This window comes from Chiloscyllium punctatum, chromosome 11 (assembly GCF_047496795.1).
Source record: "Chiloscyllium punctatum isolate Juve2018m chromosome 11, sChiPun1.3, whole genome shotgun sequence".
Taxonomy (NCBI): Eukaryota; Metazoa; Chordata; class Chondrichthyes; order Orectolobiformes; family Hemiscylliidae; genus Chiloscyllium; species Chiloscyllium punctatum.
The window spans coordinates 20064543-20087319 of NC_092749.1; the positions used below are offsets into that span (position 1 = coordinate 20064543).

At 43.8% G+C, this 22777-nt stretch overlaps 1 protein-coding gene and 1 non-coding gene across 13 annotated transcripts in view; both read right to left on the reverse strand.

Moving 5' to 3' along the window:
- smyd3 (SET and MYND domain containing 3) overlaps window positions 1-22777 on the reverse strand; it is a 785608-nt gene that overhangs the window by 23901 nt on the left and 738930 nt on the right. The gene's annotated exons all lie outside the window — the stretch shown is intronic.
- Window positions 17506-17752, reverse strand: LOC140483438 (small nucleolar RNA SNORA53). The gene has a single exon (XR_011961964.1). It is a non-coding gene; the product is annotated as a small nucleolar RNA SNORA53 (small nucleolar RNA).

The following is a 22777-nucleotide window of genomic DNA, read 5'->3' on the forward strand; positions in this document are numbered from 1 at the left end:
CATACCCTGAGTGTTCCAGCTGCCAATCAGCATCAATTAATTCCATGTCTGAGTGCAATTATGACTGAAAAATTGTTTCAACATGTCTTTGAGAGTTTAAAATTTACGGAGAATTTGATAAACATATCCTTTCTCCCTTGACTAAATGACTGATACGATCCTGAAAGTTCCTGTCCTGAAATTCCTGGGTGGTCTCTTTCACAGTTTTACATTTAAGTGGTCATTTCCACGGTATTATGAGATGAACCTTCATGAAACACAGGTTAGATTTCAGCTGGGGTACTGGCTCCAGAAAGAATGGGAGGGTACACAGGAGGTTTCCCAGAATGTACTGGGCTAAGGGACTGGGTATAGGGACTAGAGAAGATGCCATTTTTAAAGTGAAGGGGCTCAAAATTCTGAAGACTCTTGACAGAGGGAGAACAGGAACCCGTTTCCAGTGACAAAAAAAAAGCAGCAGGTTTAAACTGATGTGGAAAAGAAATGGTGGGTTGAGGGGAGACATGAAGGAGTTCTTTCTACACAGTGCGAATGTTTACCATCCAGTCCATGGAGTGCATGGTAAATAGGATGGAGCACCGGTCCAGTGACAGAGAGTAACAGCAGACCTAGAAAATGCTCTGACTGACAACTGAGTGGAAGCTGAGCAGAAATTCTCAAACAGAATCTTTAAGAGTGCAAATGATGCTGAAAGATCTGATCAGTTCCAAAAGAATGATAATGTAAAGCAGAGAGAGAGGTGAGGTGGAATTTTATGGCTTTTCTCTGCACGCATTGGGGAGGGATATTTAATTCAATGGGATGGTGGTGTACTAGAACTCTGTCACCTTCCAACTTCCTTCAGAAATAAGTCGGGGCAGAAAAGCCAGTGGTCTGATCATCTTCCCACTGCCAACTGTGGCCCTGAATTAATGACCACTTAGGGACCTCATCCTACAACTAGCAGTGGGCAGACGTGTCAAAAAGGAGTGTGCACAACGGGTAAGCTGTTGTGGCGAGCGGGGTCCCTCATTCAAAGGCATTTGGTGACAGATGGAGGGACACATTGGATAGATGGCAGTGATACTGTTACAAGTCACCCCTTCCCCTTGCTGCCAGCCCTCCCCCTACCCATTTCCCTGTGATGCCCACCCCATGAAATCCCTGCTGTTCTCTGGCTGCCAGCAGCCACAGACTCCCCTTGATCCCAGGTCAGGCCTAGCAAAGGCTAGTGGAGCAGTACCTAATACTAAAAGAAAAGGCTGTGGGGTGACTTTGAGATCATAAAGGAGCTTTAGAGAGACACAAAGAAGATGTTTCCTCTTCTGACCCAGTCCAAAACCAGTGAGTTGAAGTATAAGATAGTCATTCAAAGGTGACCGAGAATAGGCCCGTTTAGCCAGAGAATTGGAAGGTGAGTAGTTGAGACAAATCCAGGGAGCTCTCAATGGGTCAAGTCCCAGAGGAATCACATCCAGAGAAATTCAGATTAAGCAGAGCTTTGTGTTAGCTATGGATCCCTGAAGTACCCTGTGAATGAGTCTTTACATAACCTGATATTGTCGACAAAAGTGGTCACTTTTGGTCTTTCAGTGATGAATCAAACACCATGCTATTACTGGAGTGGTTAAGAGTTTTTTTAAAAAAATCCTTCACCATTTGTTCAGTGTGTTTGCAGTATTTCTGACTTTATGTGAGATTTGGCTCCATATCACAGCTTATAAATTCCACACATTTCAGCACTGCATCTGAGTGCAGTCAAACACATTTTAGTGGTATTTCTGTACAGTGAGAAGTCCCAACCTGATCAATCGAGACACACATGGTGCTTTGCAGGAACTCAAAGACTTTTGCAAATATTTATCTTGATGGTGCCAAACAGAAATTCGGTGAAACTGGGTTGACCACCATGGAATTGTAATTAATTATGGGCACCACTTTATGGCCTTTGCTATTGGTTGATACCATTGGTACAGGTGGGTGACATGGTCTCCTGAGTTTGATCCATTGAGATTTCACCGTGCCAAAGAAAGATACTGTTGCTCGTGAGAACCGAAGAGGGGTTGGCAGACCAGGTAGGGTTGGGCTGAATGTCCTGTTTTTCTGTTGTCAGTTGGATGTGAGGGCTGAATTATTCTAACTGTTAGCTGGCTAAATTCCTATAATCTGTAATGGGCCAATTTTCTCATGAAAACACAAGAAACTGCTGCAAATGCCGGGAGTGGTGGGGAGAAACAAGCACTCCATCAGAATGACATACAAACACAGGGATATGAATGTGAGTGCCCTGCAGCCAGATACTGTGTGGATCAATCTGTCTGTACAAGTCTGAGCTGGCCATTCATTTCAGCAGCAGCATCCAACACAAGGGCACTTGTTGCATATTTTTGTTCTGGTATCCCCAAACATGCTCGGCGTGATGACAGATTAATGCTCGCTTTATTGCAGGCTGCGTTCCAGTCTTTCTCTGTATCGGCTCAATAAAAATTCAGGATTTTTTTTTAACACAGCGACATAGCTTCGTCTGTTTGTGTTTCTGCTGGGGCATGGCCCTGGGATATCTTTCCTTTAATTGTGAAGAAAAACAAAACTGCTGATGCCATTCTGTGTGAACTCACAGGGCCTAAGTTGAATTGTGTCATGGTGGGTTTTGAATGGGTTATAAAGTCACCCGGGTAAAAACAATGACTGCAGATGCTGAAAACCAAATACTGGATTAGTGGTGCTGGAAGAGCACAGCAGTTCAGGCAGCATCCAACGAGCAGCTTTTGCCCGAAACGTTTATTTCGCTGCTCGTTGGATGCTGCCTGAACTGCTGTGCTCTTCCAGCACCACTAATCCAGTATAAAGTCACCCGTACAGCCTTCACTGTTCCTAGATCAGCTTTTCTCCCCACTCCACTTTCAACTCACTGAAGGTAGTCCTGAGTCCTCTCCACAGGGATTCTGTTCAAGGCTGTTGTCCTGAAGTGAAATACTACCTTCCTCTTCTGCTTTCCACTGTAGATGTCTGGTTGAGTTAGAAACTTGGTGACTGGAGATGGGGTTCATAGAAACTTCATGGACCTTCTTCTGTCCCAATATGCCATTCAATATAATCATGGCCTATTCTCTGTCTCAAAGCCACGTTCTCCCCCTTTCTCTATCAAATCTAAGAAAAAGAAATCTATTGTGAAACCTATCAATCTCATTCAGCAGCAAGGGGCAGGGGGGAGTTGCTCTCAGGGAGCTCACCTGCCCCCTTTTCCCTGATGCTAGCCCCCTTGCTCAGGCACTCAGTGCTACTTGAGCCAGGGCTGCCTTTCCGGAGAAAGGTTTGCTTGTCAGGCTGCCTGTGTGGCGACAGGTCTATCCGCCCTCCTGCGTCAATACAGCAGAAGAGGTCCTCAATTGGGAAGGAGGTGACCCATAAAGGCCTCAGTTGAGGGGAGCCACCCCCCAAACTAAATCGGAGTTGCTGCAGGAAGGTGGCGGGAATCCCACCCTCTGCTATCCCAACCGATTAAATGTCCCAACTGCCTTCATACCTCCCCGGGGGTGGGGGGGGGGGCACAAAATACCACTCCTGAACACAAAATCTCCGCTGGCTTTCCCAAAGCCGTCCTGAGGATGTACCACAGTGTCACTGATGCCATTTCCTGCCATTCTTTAACATGTTGAAGCTTACAGCCTATCTTGTGAAAATGTAAACCTGCATATTTCTATCGCAGCACCAAAGGACAGTAGACTTACATTTGTATAGTGCCGAGGATATCCCAAGTCTAATTAACATTTTTTAAAATGTAGGAACTATAATAAAAAGGGAAGCACCTACGTCCTACTGCGTAGCAAGCTGTCACAAAGAAGAATAAGATAATGACCTGATAATTTATTTTTAGTAATGTTCATTGAAGGATAAATATTGGCCAGGAGACTGGAGAGGACTTCTCTGTTCCTTCCTCAAATTGTGCTGTGGGATCTTTTGCACTTTGCCTGAAGGAATGTTGGTTGAACATCTCAATAAAATGATGTACATTTTGTCAATCATAAAATGTTCCATATTTATTTGGATTCCGGCAATGGGGAGAGAATGACTGTGAAAGATCACAATCACAGAATTCTTACAGTGCCAAAGAAGGCTTTCCAGCCCATCATGGCTCTCAATGAACACTATCCCTTACTGCCATTCTCCAGTCTTTCCCTCCTAACCCTGAAATATTATTTAATTTAAATAATCTCTAATGCCCTCCTAAATGTTTCAATTGAATGTGCTTCAATCACACTTCCAGGGTGTGTCTTCCAGACCCTAATTACTTGCTGTGTGAACTTGTTACCTCACATCACATTTGCTTCTTCTCCCCATTACTGTGTCCTCTTGTTCCTCACCCTTTTATAAATGGGAACAATTTCTCCCTACCTAGCTCACTCATGATTTTGAAACATTCTATCGAATATCCTCCCAGCTGTTTTCTCTTCAAGTAAGAGACCAAACTTCTTCAGTCTAATTTCATAACTGAAATTCCTCACTCTTAAAGCCATTGGTGTAAAACTCTTAGAGTCTTGGAGTTGTACAGCATGGTAACAGACCTTCAGACCAACTCATCCATGTCGACCAGATATCCTGAATTAATCTAGTCCCATTTGCCAGCATTCAGCGCTCTCTTCTGTGCTCTCTTCAATGAATTCACATCCTTTCAATAGTATGGCACTCATAACTGTACACAATACTCCAGTTAATGTCTAACTAGTGTCTTATACAAGTTCAGCATCACCTCCTTGCTCCTGTACTCTTTGCCCCGTCAATAAAGTCTACAATACTCTATGTTTTATTAACAGTTTATTTGACCTGTCCTGTCTACATATACACCCAGGTTACTCTGCTCCTCACTTTAGGCCCGGGCCCTTTATTGTCTCTCCATGTTCTTTCTACCAAATATATCAACTCACAAGTTTTTGCACTGAACTTTTTTTAATCACATATCCAGCCACTCCACCAACTTGACAATGTCTTTTTGGTGGTTTCACACTGTCCTCAGTTCACAATCATTCCAAGTTCTGCGGCATCAGCAAACATCGACACATCAAAATGTAGATAATTTGATATATATGAGGAAAAGCAAGTGCCCCAATACTGACCCCTTGGGGAACTCCTCAAGGAACCTTCCTCCAGTTTAAAATAAATTCCTATGGAATTATTACGCTTTTTCCTACCCCTCAGTCAATCTTATATCCATGTTGCTAATATCCTTTTATTCCAGGAGCTATAAGTTTTTCCAAGTCTGTCGTGTGGCATTGGAAAACGTAATACCTGACTGAAAATGACCCCTTACTGTTTCCACTCTCGAAACAATGCAGCCCTCCATTTAACAAAACTGTGCCTTGAAAAAGAAATAAATTAAATATTCTCACTCTGTTCAAAGGATTAATTAACTGCTTGACTTGACATCACATCAATGGGTGGAAACAGCAATCACAAGTGAGAAAAACAAGCTCAGTGAGGAGGAGGAGATTTTTCCACCGAATTTATTCCCATTCCTCGGCAGGACTAACAAAAATTAATAACGGTACATTCTGATTCAATTAATACATGTAATAGCTTCAGCACAGGCAGGATTGGGAAAGCTAACAAGGAAAGCTTTCAGCCCATACAAAAAAAGCTGAGGTTTGGTTATACAATTACTAGCCATGAATTGATACATTCACGGAGTACTCGATGGGTAGCTGTCACTGAGGATGAAGGTTTTACCTCAGTATTCCTGCTAGGTTTCGATAACTTTGCAGAACTTGCTATTGCTGTCTGCTGAAGATTTTTCATGTCAAGGGTTCCCCTTATAAAATATAGCTGCATTCACTTGAATCTGTTTTGTACATTTCTCTCTCTCTCTAGCATATGGAGGTGGTTTAAAACCTGGACAGAACTACATGATTTGCAAAGCTTATATGTGCCCAAGAATTCTGTGATAGCTAATAGAATGTTATTGTTCACTGTGAGGGGAATTGAATGCAAAAAGAAGCAGTTTCTGCTTCTATTTCAAACAGCACTGATGAGATGATACCTAGAGCACTGTGTACAGTACCGGTCGCCTTAATTAAGGATGTGACTGTGTTGGAAACTGTTCAGAGAAGGTTTACTCGACCAGAATAGGTGGGTTGTCTTATGAGGAAAGGTTGGACTGGCTAGGCTTGTTGGAGTTCAGCAGAGTAAAAGGCAACTCAATTGAGATTCCGATGGTTCGTGACAGGATGGATGTTGAGAAGATGTTTCCTCTTGTGAAAAAAATCTGGAACCAGGGGTCACTGTTTAAAAATCAGAGGTTGCCCATTTAAGACAGAGATGAAGAGATACTTATTTTCTCACAGAGGGTCACCTGTCTTTGGAACTCTCCTCCTCAAAAGCAGAGTGAGTATTTTTGAGACAGAAACAGATAGATCAGGAAGGGGACATGAGGTGGAGAAGTAAGCAGGAAGGTGGAGTAAGGAAATGAGCCAGGATGTTATTGAATGGCACATGAGGCCCTCAGGGGACTCCTAATTCTAGCTCTTAATTATTACGCTCATAATAATAGAGCATTTTGATTTATTAGCCTCGGTACGGGCCTAGGTTTCAGACAGATTGACATGCAAACATAATGTCCCTGGCCAAATTTCAAGTTGTAGATTTCATTGGAATACGTCTTGAGTTTGTGCTTAACATCTCTGATTTTTACTTCCATTGATGTCAATGGATAGCCAGCTCACTCTCCTATTTCACTCTGTTGCACAAAATCTCAATCTAGTAAAGGTCTTCTGCCTCTCTCTCCTCCTTTCGGTGGCTCCTTGAAACCGAGGAGAAAGTGAGGACTGCAGATGCTGGAGGTCAGAGTCGACACTGTGGTGCTGGAAAAGCACAGCAAGTCGGACAGCATTCGAGGAGCAGGAGAATCGACGTTTCGGGCATAAGACCTTCATCATGTTTTCCTTGAATGCTGCCTGACCTACTGTCCTTTTCCAGCACCACACTCTTGACTCCTTGAAACCTACTCAATAAGATTTGTACCTCTCTTCAGGTGACCGGGTGTCAATGTTTATTAAGTTAAATATAAATGTATCAACCTGTAAGCACAAAGATATAACACTACAGCTTAATATTGGGAAGATTTAATTCATTGTTCTTGGTCCCCATTACTGTTCCCTAGTGATTAACTCCATTCCCCTCCCTAACAACAGTGCAAGGCTGAACCAGACTGTTCTCCTTTGTGATGTTCTACTAGACCCTGAGATGAGCATCTGACCACATTTCCATGTCATCACTCAGAACTATTTCCATTGCCATAATACTGCCTGACATCATCCCTTCACTAGCTCCTCAGCTACTGAAGCCATCACCCTCAGTCTGATTATTCCGATTCATTCACGGCCAGCTGTCATCCCACATATCTCTTTATCTGGCTTAATACATAATTCTGCTTTATAATTCGCCTGTGAAACACCTTGAGATTATTAAAAAAAATCTATGTCAAAACCACTGTATAAAAGCAAGATAACATTTTTATTGTTCAAAGGAGATGGGAATGAAAGGAAGTTCAGAGAATAAGATATCAATTCTTTAACTCCAAGGTTGAATGGCAGGGGTGGGGGGGGGGGATTGATTAACAAGTGAAAGGTAAATACCAAGAGGCAGAGTACCACTTTGTTACCTGGGCCATTAAACAGCAGAAAATTGTATTTGATGAATATCTATCAGTAAGTAGGTCAGTAATGGAAATGAACTCCATCATTGACATCAAACTATCAATGTTGAGCGCAAAGAGTTTTCAAAAGCAGATTATGACACAGCCAATGAAATAGCAATGGAATATTCTAGCTACTTTGATGTAGTCATGATTCGGAGATGCCAGTGTTGGACTGGGGTGTACAAAGTTAAAAATCACACAACACCAGGTTAGAGTCCAATAGGTTTAATTGGAAGCACACTAGCTTTCGGAGCGACGCTCCTTCACCTGATGAAGGAGCGGCGCTCCGAAAGCTAGTGTGCTTCCAATTACACCTGTTGGACTATAACCTGGTGTTGTGTGATTTTTAACTTTGTACTTTGATGTAACCTTTGCTGCTGGAAGATACAGGGTATACCATGGTCCCTGTTCACTTCAGTGCAGCCTGGCTTTCCAATGCATTTCATTGAAATATTCATGTATTGATGTACAACAACAACCACCTCTTCTACCAAATAAAATCCAATTCATGAGATTCTTGGTGAGGAGGTACCAGTGTTGAACTGGGATGGATAAGGTCAGAAGTCACACGATGCCAGGTTATAGTTCAAAAGATCTATTTGAAATCTCAAGCTTTCGGAGCACTGCCCTTTCGTTAGGTGACTTCACCTGATGAAGGAGCAGAGCTCCGAAAGCTTGTGAGTTGAAATAAACCTGTTGGACTATCGCCTGGTGTTATGTGATTTTTAATAAAATTCTTGAAATGGCAAGATTTAATTAAGGAACAATCTTCATCTCTCTACCTCATGTTTTTCCTTTGAGATGTTCCTTAAATCCTTCCTCTTTGGTCAAGCTTTTGATCTCCGGCCCTAATATCTCCTTCGATGGCTTAGAATCAAACTTTGTTTCGAATGCTTCTGTGAAGTGACTTGGGATGACTCATTTCCTTAAAGGTGCTCTATAATAAGCTGTTGCTGAACTGCATTGCTCATGGTCACAATTACACTAGCTCCCAAGCCAACCACAGAAGGCAACTTTCAATTACATAATGTCTCTTGCAAATTCTGAGTGTGCCAAAGTGATACTTTTGTATTGAAGTCACAGTTTTAATGGAATAAATATCAGTAGAGGAGACACATCTGGGTTCAAAGCTCAGAGCGAATTGTTAAGAATTACATGGGGGAAAAAGCCCTTGTGATGGCTGGATAAAAGAAAGAAAAACTTGCATTTGCATGATACCATTCCTGACTTCAGGGCATTCCAAAAAAAGAAAAATTAAAAACTTCTGATTTTGAGCTAGCTTTGAGCAAGGCAATGGCATAGTGGTAATGTCAACGAGGTAAAAACAATGACTGCAGATGCTGGAATGTCACATTACTGGTAATCCAGAACTCCAGATTAATGTCCTGGGGAAATAGGTACCCGTCATGGCAATTGGTAAAGTTTGAATTCAGTAAAAACCTGGAATGAAAAGTTAGCCTGGCTATACCACACTCCGGCCTGACCAGGATATGAATTTTGCTGAATCTAAAACCATGCTCGCCTGGAGAATCTTTGTGACATTAGTGAATCAGATGTATTTTTCCGACAATGGTTTCATGATCATCATTAGAGTCTTAATTCCAACCTATTTTTTAAAAATGAATTCAAATTCAACCAGCTGCCATGGCAGGATTTGAAGCCAGGTCCCCAGAACATTACGTGCATCGCTAGATTATGATCCCAGTGATCATACCACTAAGGTCATTTCCTCCCCTTACACAGGCAACAAAAAACAATGCAGCTGACACCTTTGGAATGAGTTAATCACAGATTGCTGGAGGATATAGAGTCATAGAGATGTACAGCACGGAAACAGACCCTTTGGTCCAACCCGTCCATGCCGACCAGATATCCCAACCCAATCTAGTACCACCTGCCAGCACCCGGCCCATATCCCTCCAAACCTTTCCTATTCATATGCCCATCCAGATGCCTTTTAAATGTTGCAATTGTACCAGCCTCCACCACTTCCTCTGGCAGCTCATTCCATACACGTACCACCCTCTGTGTGAAAAAGTTGCTCCTTAAGTCTATTTTATATCTTTCCCCTCTCACCCTAAACGTATATCCTCTAATTCTGGCCTCCCAGGGAAAAGACTTTGTCTATTCACCCTATCCATGCCCCTCATGATTTTATAAACCTCTATAACGTCACCCCTCAGCCTTTGATGCTCCAGAGAAAACAGTCCTAGTGCATTCAACCTCTCCCTATAGCTCAAAACCTCCAACCCTGGCAACATCCTTGTAAATCTTTTCTGAACACTTTCAAGTTTCACAACATCTTTCCAATAGGAAGGAGACTAGAATTGCATGCAATATTCCAACAGTGGTCTAACCAATGTCCTGTACAGCTGCAACATGACCTCCCAACTCCTGTACTCAATACTCTGACCAATAAAGGAAAGCATATCAAACGGCTTCTTCACTATCCTATCTACCTGAGACTCCACTTTCAAGGAGCTATGAACTTGCACTCCAAGGTCTCTTTGTTCAGCAACACTCCCTAGGACCTTACCATTAAGTGTATGAGTCCTGCTAAGATTTGCTTTTCCTTACATTTATGTAAATTAAACTCTATCTGCCACTGTTCAGCCCATTGGCCCATCTGATCAAGATCCTGTTGTAATCTGAGGTAACCTTCTTCACTGTCCACTACACCTCCAATTTTGGTGTATCTGCAAACTTACTAACTATACCTCTTATGCTCACATCCAAATCATTTATATAAATGATTAAAAGAAGTGGACCCAGCATCGATCCTTGTGGCACTCCACTGGTCACAGGCCTCCAGTGTGAAAAACAACCCTCCCCCACCACCCTGTCTTCTACCTCTGAGCCAGTTCTTCATCCAAATGGTTGGTTCTCCCTGTATCCCATGAGATTTCACCTTGCTAACCAGTCTCCCGTGGAGAACCTTATTGAACTCCTTATTGAGGTCCATATATTTCTACTGCTCTGTCCTCAATCTTCTTTGTTACTTCTTCAACAAAACTCTATCAAGTTTGAGAGACATGATTTCCCATGCACAAAGCCATGTTGACTATTCCTAAACAGTCCTTGCCTTTCCAAATACATGCACATCCTGTCCCTCAGGATTCCTTCCAACAACTTGCCCACCACCGATGTCAGGCTGACCAGTCCATAGTTCCCTGGCTTGTCCTTACTGCCCTTCTTAAACAGTGGAACCACGTTAGCCAACTTCCAGTCTTCCAGCACCTCACCTGTGACTATCGATGATCCAAAATCTCAGCAAGAGGCCCAGCAATTACTTCTCTAGCTTCCCACAGAGTTCTCGGGTACACCTGATCAGGTCCTGGGGATTTATCCACCTTTATGAGTTTCAAGCCAACACTTCCTCCTCTATAATATGGACATTTTTCAAGATGTCACCACCTATTTCCCTACATTCCACATCTTCCATATCCTTCTCCACAGTAAACTCTGATGCAAAATACTCATTTAGTATCTCCCCCATCTCCTGCAGCTCCACACAAAGACCACCTTGCTGATCTTTGAAGGGTCCCATTCTCTCCCTAGTTACCCTTTTGTCCTTAATGTTTGTAAAAACCCTTTGGATTCTCCTTAATTCTATTTGTCAAAGCTATCTCATGCCCCCCTTTTGCCTTCCTGATTTCCCTCTTAATTATACTCTTGCTGCTTTTATACTCTTCTAAGGATTCACTCGATCTATCCTGTCTTTACCTGACATATGCTTCCTTCTTTTTCTTAACCAAACCCTCAATTTCTTTAGTCATCCAGCATTCCCTACACCTACCAGCCTTTCCTTTCACCCTGACAGGAATACACTGTCTCTGGACTCTCGTTATCTCATTTCTGAAGGTTTCCCATTTTCCAGCCGTCCCTTTACCTGCGAACATCTGCCCCCAATCAGCTTTTGAAAGTTTTTGCCTAATACTGTCAAAACTGGCCTTTCTCCCATTTAGAACTTCAACTTTTAGATCTGGTCTATCCTTTTCCATCACTGTTTTAAAACTAATAAAATTATGATCGCTGGCCCCAAATGCTTCCCCCACTGACATCTCAGGCACTTGCCCTGCCTTATTTCCCTAGAGTAGGTCAAGTTTTGCACCTTCAATAATAAGTATATCCTCATATGGAATCAGAAAGTTTTCTTGGACACAGTTAACAATTTCCTCTCCACCTGAACTCTTAACACTATGGCAGTCTCAGTCTATGTTTGGAAAGTTAAAATCCCCTACCATAACCACCCTATTATTCTTACAGATAGCTGAGATCTCCTTACAAATTTGTTTCTCAATTTCCCTCTGACTATTAGGGGTCTATAATATAATCCCAATAAGGTGATCATCCCTTTCTTATTTCTCAGTTCCACCCAAATAACTTCCCTGGATGTATTTCCGGGAATATCCTAGCTCAGTACAGCTGTAGCGCTATCCCTTATCAAAAATTCCACCCCCCTCCTCTCTTCCCTCCCTTTCTAGCCTTCCTGTAACATTTGTATCCTGGAACATTAAGCTGCCAGTCCTGTCCATCCCTGAGCCATGTTTATGTAATTGCTATGATATCCCAGTCCCATGTTCCTAACCATGCTCTAACTGGGATAGCCACAGAAGACTCCTGCACTATCTGCCTACCTCTCTTACCTTTCCTGGAGTTAACCCATCTATATGACTCTGTCTTCAACTTTGACTCTCCCTATAACTGCCATCCATCACAACCTCCTGCTCTTGTAAATTCCTCATTGCCTCTAACTGTCTCTCCAACCGATCTATTTAATCTGATAGAATTCGCAACCAATGGCATTTATTGCAGATTTAATCCTGAGTCACACGCAAACTCTCCCTAAACTCCTACATCCAACAAGAAGAGCATATCACTCTACTCAAGCCCATTTTTGCTCCTTCACAATCTACAGACCCAGAAAATAGCACGGTCTTATCCATCTACAAAACACTGCTCCAGGCTAACCTAATACTAATGGCTTATATTTTAAGTTTAATCAAGAGACATATCTCAATAAAACATCCAGTCAAGAAAGATCGCACTTTACTCATGACTGCAGACTTACTGTAAGGCCATGCTTAACTATTCACTTATCTGTTTCTGTGCTATGACCTCTCCCAAACAGGTTCCTCCAAGATTAGTTGTGAATTTCACTATTTGTTAATTTACCCAGACCCACTCCGATGTCTAGTAATACATGAATTCAAACAGCAAAGGCAGTAACTGTGCAGGTACACTGCTGTGTCAGTTAGCAGTGTGGGTTTCTTTTTCTCTCTCTCTCTCTCTTGCACTGACCTCACCATAGGTTTCCTTTGTCTGTTCATCTCCCTTCTAAAACTGCTGTTGCTTTGAGTTTTTTTTTCCTCCAAAGTTCCAAAACAATACAACAGCATACAAAACAGTAATTGCTGCTCCTGGAATTCAAGGAAATCACCTCCAACACCTAAAATACCCAAAAAAAGGAGCAGACTGTTACAGCCAGAAATTTTTCCTGTCCTCCACCTCGAATTACCCAGAATCCTTATTATGACCCAAAATCATTACCACTTTCTGGGACATAGCCAATAGCTCTTTTAAACCTATCTTTCATCCCAAAATGTGAACCATTACCATTCCTCATTTGCCTTGCAGCACGACATAGAATTCCTACAGTGTGGAAACACATCATTTGTCCCAACAAATCCACACTGACCCTCCAAAGAGTATCCCACCCTGACCCATTCCCCTATTACTCGACATTTCCCTTAACTTATACGCCTTACCTACAAATCCATGAACACTATGGGCAATTTAGCATGGCCAACTCGCCTGACTGCACATCTTTGGATTGTGGAAGAAAAGTGGAGCAGCTGGCAGGAATTCACACAAACACAGGGAGACAGTCTCCTGAGGCTGGAATTGAACCCAGATCCCTGGCACTGTGAAGCAGCAGTGCTAACCACTCAGCCACTGCACCTCCCTAAACCATTGAGCATATAACACTGCCCTCCAACCTGTCACAGATATCCGCTTTCCTCCTTTCCCAGTCTGGTTGAAATTCTGCTCCGACCCTTAACTTCCTCCAGTTTGGAGGTCAGTGACTGTTTTTCTGTTTCTCCATATATGCTGTCTGGCCTATTTGCAGATCCTTCCAGCACTTTTTGTGTGTCCTTTTAATTTTTTTCTGAAGGATGAGGAGATTTAACACTCCTCTGGGAATGGAACACGAAGGTTCAGAGGCGACAGCCAGTTGCCTTGCTAATTTCTCTGAATAAGTCCCTCTCATTTAGGAGGCCACCTTTAGCAACATCCTGTGAGTCTCGAGTTCAACCCCCGATCTGCAGTCCCTGCAGTGACCACCACTCCAGGTGGCGCCTGGTGCCAGCAACCAGCCTCTGATTGGCCAGCAGTTCTCAAAGGTGGGAAAACTGCCTTGCAGGACCAGGGGATCTGGGGGCTGACTTGTGTGATGCCCAATTGGTTCTTAACCAATTGTTGCCATGGCCCTGGTTAATGGCTGACCCACTGTCATGATCATTAAATCCGGCTCTATGTGAAGTCAAAATGTGCCCAATTCGACAGGAGTTGGGTAGAAAAGGGATTCCATTGTAAACAGTGAATTTTTTGATGCCGACTGCAAGACTTTTCCAGACAGCACATCGAAAACAAAAGCCAGACTGTCTACTTGAAAACTGTACGGGTGGCCATCATACCTGGAAGCATTTGACATTGGCTTGCTAATATCCCCTCACTCTCCTACAATGACAGCCCTCATCTTCAATTTCAATTAAAAAATGCTTTAAAAATGTGACCGTGTCAAATGCTTTTCCGACATGCAGTTGGAACAGAACAAAATTTCTAACTGAAGCTGATTAACAGGATGTCGTTTACTCAGCAACAAACTCAAGGGGTGGAGGGCATTGAGACTTTAACTCGGGTCAGGAGCATTCATTACACGGGAAAACCACCTCACAGCTCACTGGGGAATCGTGACCCAAGGGTTCAGGTACATAATTCTTTGAAATTTGTGTCACAAGCAGACAGGGCTGTTAAGAAGGTGTTTAGCATGCTAGCCTTCATCGCTCAGACCTTTGAGTATAGGAGTTAGCACATCTTGTTGAGGTTGTACAGGCCATTGATGTGGCCTCTTCTGGAGTAGTACGTATAGTTCTAGTTGGCCAGCTGTAAGAAGGATATTATGTTGAAGGAGCGTCGCTCCGAAAGCTAGTGCGCTTCCAATTAAACCCGTTGGACTATAACCTGGTGTTGTGTGATTTTTAACATTATTAAACTGGGTAGGGTTCAGAAAAGATTCACCAGAATGCTGCCATGAATGGAGGGTTTGAGATATAGAACCTGATTGCAAAGACTGGGGCTTGTTCCACTGGAGCGTAGGAGGTTGAGGGGTCACCTTATTGAAGCTTATAGGGGTACACATAAGGTGAATGACAAAGGTGTTTTCCCTAGGACAGGGGAGTTTAAAACTAGGGGACATATTTTTAAGGTGAGAGGGAAAAGATTTAAAAAGGACGTGAGGGGCAACCTTTTACACAAAAAGTGGTTTGTGTGTGGAATGAACTGTCGGAGAAAGCGGTGGATGCTGGTGCAGTTACAGCGTGAAACAGTTACAGTTGAAAAGATATTTGGATGAGTACGTGAGTCGGAAAAGTTTTGAGTGATATGGACGAGCAGCAGACAGGTGGGACTGGTTTAGTTTGGCATCATGCTTGGCATGGACTGGTTTGACCGAAGGGTCTGTTTCCACATTGTATGTCTCTATGTTCAATAAGCAGGATGATTTGGTCACTTTGGTCAATCGATTTCCTGGAAACTGGTTTCCACGGGAGGTGAACAATGTTTGCGTCTGTCGTATCCCTATCCATCAGCTTAATGACTTGTACAGCTTCGCATTTTCTCAGCAAGTCTGTGAGAGAAGACAGGGTAAAAACAAGGACTGCAGATGCTGGAAACCAGATTCTAGATTAGAGTGGTGCTGGAAAAGCACAGCAGTTCAGACAGCATCTGACGATGCTGCCTGAACTGCTGTGCTTTTCCAGCACCACTCTAATCTAGAGTGTGAGAGAAGACATAAAAACAAAAACAGAAATTGCGAGAAAAACTCAGCAGGTCTGGCAGCATCTGTGGAGAGAAATCAGAGTTAACGTGTTGAACTGAAGAAGGGTCAATGGACTGAAAACATTAACTCTAAATTCTCTCCACAGATGCTGCCAGATCTACTGAGCTTTTCCAGCAACTTCTGGTTTTGTTTTTGATGTTCAACACGTGCAGTTCTTTCTGTTTTTTTTGTGTTTTGCAGGAGAAGATAATGCCACTGACTTAGTAATCCAGAGGCTCAGCAAGTGCTCTGGGACATAAATTCAAATCCACCTCAATAGTTGGGAATATAAATTCAACTAATTAATAAGCTTGGCATTAAAATGATCGTCTCAGTAACTGTGGCCATAAAAATACAGTCGATTATTGGTAAAAAAAAACCCTGTCAGGTTTAAAAATGCTCTTCAGGGAAGGAAATCTACCACGCTTACCTGGTCTAGCCTACATGTGACTCCAGACCAATAGTGGTTTAGTTGACACTTAACTCTTCTAAAATGGCTGGGCAATTTACTCAGTTTAAGGGTAATTGGGAATGGCCAACAAGTGACGGCTTTACCATCGAACCAAGTCTATCAAGGAGTTTAAAGAATTAACCAGTTTCAAGATATTTAGGGCTATTCCCATTGGTTGTGGCTAGCCTCGATGGGCCGAATTTCCATTCCCATTTCAAAGGTGTTTGGGGGGGGGTGCGGCGGGGGGTGCCTGAACCATGTGGGACTGTCTCCCTGCCATGGCCTCACCAGCTGGGGCAGTATTTCACTGGCAGCTCACGTCAATGGAGCTGTCCTGACCACCACCTGAAAAAGAGATGCCCCCACAACTTACACCCGAACGCCCCATTTCGGGCTGATCTGGAAAACCCACTTTGCTGAGTGCGGAGGCTGTGAGGTCGCCTTTATGGAGCAGTCCCTGCCAGACACTCCAGGCCCATTCCCAAAGGAGAATCAGGAAAATCCTCCATAAACTGCTGATGACCATTGGACATAGGAGCAGATGTCGGCCACTCAGCCCATCGAGTCTGCTCCACTACTCAATGAGATCATGGCTAATCTGATCATCATCAACTCCACTTTCCTCACAATTCTTGAATCCCTTAGACAAATTTCTAATCAGCCTCAAATGTACCCAACAACCAATCTCAACAACCCTCTGCAGTTGAGTCCAAATTGTCTTTGTGTCTGGCCCCTCAGATTTGATTTTAAATTGCTCTTCTGGAGGACATCCCATTGTCAGCAGGCTGAACGGCCCCACTTTAATGTTTGATCCATGTTACAATGTCTCTGACTGGGCAGTGTTCCCTCAGTGCTACTTCCAGCACTAGGCTGAAGACATCGAGCTTTATAAAATCATAAGGGGCATGGATTGGGTGAATAACCAAGATCTTTTCCCCACGGTAGGAGAAATCAAAACTAGAGAGTACAGGTCTAAGGTGAGAGGGGCAAGATTTAAAAGGGACCCAAGGGGTATATATGAAACAAGTTGGCAGAGCAAGTGATAGAGGCAAGTACAATTACAACATTTAAAAGACATTTGCACAGGTTCATGGACAGGTCAGGTTTAGAGATATACGGGCCAAACAATGGGAAATGGGATTCGTTCAGGTTAGGAAACCTGGCCAGTGTCAACAGGTTGGGCTGAAGGATCTGCTCTGTGCTATATGACTCTATGACTGATCTTACAAAATCAGGTTTACAATTCATACTCTTAACATTTAACATGTAAGCAAGATCAGGTTTGATATCCACACAGCATTAAAAAGTTTTGATGGTACACAACAGCCTAGCCATTGACATCAGAATAGATGGGCTACAATGCAGGGGTGTTTCTCTGACACACCAATGACTCAAGCACCTTCGACTGTGCAACCTCTAAAGTTGATGAGTGTAAGCTGTCTGCACATTGCAAGAGGACACTAAACCATTGACATGGTGCTAAGGAAGCCAGAAAGACGGAACAGACCAAGAAGGTTCCAATAAATGTACTGTCAGGGCAGAAAGGCAATGAGATCCAAGGTCAAAAACCTCAAGCTCGTTCTCCAGATACGTTAGAAAACATGAGTCACGAGCAGGACAGCCTGCGTTTGCCAGGCCACAGATATATGGCCCAGACTGCAAACTGGCTCAAAGCCTGTCTTATCACTGCATCGTTATTTCTCACTGAGTCAGCACAGGAGCTTCTCAGTCATCACACTGGCAAAATGAGTGAAAGAAATGTACCACAGGAATGATGTGAAGGAGCCAGTGTTAGACTGGGGTGGACAAAGTCAAAAATCACACAACACCAGGTTATAGGCCAACAGGTTTAGTTGGAAGCACTAGCTTTCGGAGCGCTGCTCCTTCATCAGGTGGTTGTGGAGCAGGACCCTAAGACACAGAATTTATAGCAAAAGATTACAGTGCTGTGCAACTGAAATTATATTTTGAACAAACCTGGTATTTCATTAAGTCTTCCATCTTTTAGAATGGGTTGCAGGTTTCAGTTCATTAATATGTAAATACCGGATCTTCTTTTAGGTCACCTTCTCGAGACAACATAAGGTTTTATAAAAAAAAGGTGACATCTCAGCTCAGACAATGCATTTAAATTGTGAGGTTAGTCTGTCTGATCCCAATCTTGAGTCAGACTGGTTCTATTTCCAAAGTGCAATTTACAAAATATTACATGGATTGACTGCCTGCAGGTTTGTGCATTTTTTGAGCAAAATAGAATGTACCTGCAAATACAAATTCACCCCATGGCCTTTTATGTGTGTGCGTGTGCATGAGTGAGAGAGAGTATTTACGTGTGTGAAAACTTGGTGAAGTGTGTGTGTATGTGAGAGAGAGAGACAGAGTGTGTGGGTGTGTGTGTGTGTGGGTGTGTGTGTGTGTGCACATGAAAAAAGTGAAACTATCACGGTATTCTAACAGATGAAAGGCTTAACAGACAATCAATTTTTCAATGTAAATTTCAGTTACATCACACTATAAGTTTTTTGCTATAAATTCTGTGTGTTCGGATTGAGCCCTCCACTACCACCTGATGAAGGAACGACACTCCGAAAGTTAGTGTGCTTCCAATTAAGCCTGTTGGACTATAATTTGGTGTTGTGTGATTTTTAACTTTGTACACCCAGTCCAACACCAGCATCTCCAAATCATGTGAGAGAGAGTGTGTGTGAAAGAGAGAGAGTGAGAGAGTATATCGTCTAGTGGGGTCACCTGTAGTGTGACTTTTTAGATTAGATTCCCTACAGTGTGGAAACAGCCCCTTCGGCCCAACCAGTCCACACCGACCCTCCGAAGAGTAACCCACCCAGACCCAATTCCCTAACACTATGGGCAATTTAGTCTGGCCAATTCACCTGACCTGCACATCTTTGTGACTGTGGGAGGAAACCGAAGCACCCGGAGGAAACCCACGCAGACACGGGGAGAATGTGCAAACTCCACACAGACAGTTGCCTGAGGCTGGCATGGAACCTGGGACCCTGGTGCTGTGAGGCAGCAGTGCTAACCACCGTGCCGCCCCACCCAAAGTCCCAGTTGACGCCATTCCCATGGGTATCATCCTCTGCTCGGCCACTTTGCGTTGTTGCCTATCCTGAAGTCCGCTTTGGAGGATGGTCACCCAAAGATCCAAGGCCTAGTGTCCCTGACCACTGAAGTGTTCCCCGAAAGGGAGGGAACTCGTGATTGTTGCACAGTGTCCATTGATCCATTGTCATAGCATCTGCTTGGTCTCACCAATATACAATGCCTTGGGGCATCCTGGCCTGCAGTGTATGAGATAGACAACATTGGCCAAGTCACATGAGTACCTGCTGCGTACACGGTAGATTGTATCCCTACAGGTAATGGTGGTATCCATGTCTGATACATCTTGCAGTGGTTGCCACAACAGAGTTATATGGTGTTGTGCTCGATGTTGTCCTGAGGGATGGGTTGTTTGCAGCGAACAATCAGATGAAAGTGAGGACTGCAGATCCTGGAGATCAGAGTCGAGAGTGGGGTGCTGGAAAAGCACAGCAGGTCAGGCAGCATCCGAGGAGCAGGAAAATTGATGTTTCAGGCAAAAGCCCTTCATCAGCAATTCTGATGAACATCGATTTTCCTGCTCCTTGGATGCTGCCTGACCTGCTGCGCTTTTCCAGCACCACACTCTCGACCCTGCTTCGAACAACCGTCTGTTTAAGGTTTGGTGGTTGTTTAAAGGCGAGAACTGGAGGCGTAGGGAACGTCTTGGTGAACTGTTCATCCTCGTCGTTAATGTGATGCAGGCTGAGAAGAACATGGCATAGCTTTTCGGCTCCTGGGAAGTCCTGGACAATGAGGGGTACCCTTTCGGCTGCAACCCGTGCCTGTCTCCTGAGGAGGTCATTACGGCTCCTCACTGTGGCACGTCGGAACTGGCAATCAATGAGTTGAGCATTGTACCCTGTTCTTATAAGGGCATCCTTGAGAACCTTCAGGTGTCCGTCACGATCCTCCTCATCTTGTGTATGCATAGGGCTTGCCTGGAAAGGATGGCTGTTTTAATATATTTAGGGTGGAATCTAGAGAAGTGTAGCATCGTGAGGTTGTCCGTGGGATTGCAGTAGAGTGAAGAACTGAGGTGCCCATCCTTGTTGGAGATGCATGTGTCCAAGAATGAGACAGATAATAGAGAGTGTTCAAGGTGAGTTTGATGGAGGGATGAAACTCGTTGATATCACTGTGTAGTTGTTTCAGTGTCTCCCCGCCATGGGTCCAGAGGAAGAAAATGTCGTCAATGTACCTGGTGTACAATGTTGGTTGGAGATCCTGCATAGAGAAGAAGTCTTGTTCGAACCTGTGCATGAAGATGTTGGCATATTGGGGTGCAACTTTGGTCCCCATGGCTGTTCCGTGTGTCTGGATGAAGAACTGGTTGTCAAAGGTGAAGACATTGTGATCGAGGATAAAGTGAATGAGTGGTAGGACGGTGTTTGGAGACTGGCAGGTGTTGGTGTTGAGTACTGAGGCTGTTGCCGCGATGCCATCATTGTGGGGGTTGCTGGTGTAGAGTGCTGAAACGTCCATTGTGACAAAGAATGTTCCCGGTTCGACTGGTCCTTCGGTGCTGAGTTTCTGTGAAATATGTAGTATTGCAACAGAAGCTGGGGGTCCCCTGTACAATGGGTTTCAAGATTCCTTCGACATAGCCAGAGAGGTTCTCACACAGGGTCCCATTGCCTGATACATTGGGACGTCCTGGTGTCTTGGCTTTGTGTATCTTCAAGGCAGTAGAAGTCGACTGCATGAGAAATGCATGGGATGAGGGCGTGGAGGGAACCTAGAAGAACTGGATCCAAAGTCCTGATCAATGTGTTTAGTTCATGGGTGTCCTCTTTGGTTGGATCAGCCAGTCGTTGCCTGTAGTGTTCCTGGTTGTTCAGTTGTAGGTACAGTTCCTTGCAGCAATCTGTTTATTCTGAATGACGATGGCCCCTCCTTTATCTGCTGGTTTGATGACAATGTTGTGATTGGCTTTGAGAGCATGGATGGTGTTGCCTTGTGATCGGGTGATGTTTTGGGTGTGGCTGATGAATCTGGCAATTACTCAATTCCTGACATTTCCAGCATACATGCCAAACCCAGGGCAACAGCCCTCGGGTGGGGTCCAAATTGACTCCTTCTTTTGTCGCTCCACTATGGATCTCTGATGACTATTCCGGTTCATCAGTTGGCCCCATTGGGATCACTGCTGACATCTTGGAAGAATTCCCAGACTCTCATTCGTCTGATGAATACCTCCTTTGGTGCATTGTCTGAGCTGAGATATCACCTTTTATTATAAAACCTTAAGTTATCTTGAGAAGGTGACTTAAAAGAAGTTCTGGGATTTACATATTAATGACAATAAACCGGCAACCCATTCTAAAAGACGAAAGGTAATAAAATTCCAGGTTTGTTCAAAATATCATTTCAGTTGCATGACACTGTACCCTTTTGTCTTATGGTCCTGCACCACAACTACCTGATGAAGGAACAGTGTTCTGAAAACTACTGCTTCCAAGTAAACCAGTTGGACTTTAACCTGGTGTTGTGTGACTTTTAACTTTGTATCACAGGAAGGCCTACCTTTAAAAGTGGTTCTGGAACCCTGACTAAAGACAAGGCAATGATAAATGTGAGGTGCTGCATTTTGCAAAGGCAAATCAGAGCAGGACATACACACTTAATGGTTAGGTCCTGGGGAGTGTTGCTGAACAAAGAGAACTTGGAGCGTAGGTTCATATCTCCTTGAAAGTGGAGTTGCAGGTAGATAGGACAATGAAGAAGGCATTTGGAATGTTTTCCTTTATTGGGTACAGCATTGAGTCCAGGAGTTGGGACGTCATGTTGTGGCTATACAGGACATAGGTTAGGCCACTGTCGGAATATTGCGTGCAATTCTGGTCTCCTTCCTATCAGAAAGGATGTTGTGAAACTTGAAAGTGTTCAGAAAAGATTTACAAGGATGTTGTCAGGGTTGGAGGATTTGAGCTGTAGGGAGAGGTCGAAAAGGCTGGGGCTGTTTTCCCTGGAGCGCCGGAGGCTGAAGACGTTTATAAAATCACAAGGGGCATGGATAGGGGGTAAATAGACAAGGTATTTTTCCTGGGGTGGGCAAGTCCAGAACGAGAGGGCATTGGTTTAGGGTGAGAGGGGAAAGATATAAAAGGGACCTAAGGGACAGCTTTTTCACACAGAGGGTGGTTGTGTATAGAATGAGCAGCCAGAGGAAGTGGTGGAGGCTGGTACAATTACAACATTGAAAAAGCATCTGGATGGGTATATGAATAGGCAGGATTTAGAGGGATATGGGCCAAGTGCTGGTAAATGGGACTAGATTAGGTTAGGATATCTGGTTGGCATGGACAAATTGAATCAAAGGGTCTGTTTCCGTGCTGTACATCTCTTTGACTCTATGACAGGCACTTTGCCAGCATTGGATTTCCAGTAATTCATTATCAATGAATGTCTCTAGCTTAACTCTGCCATTGCCAGCTTCCAGGCCATTTGAACT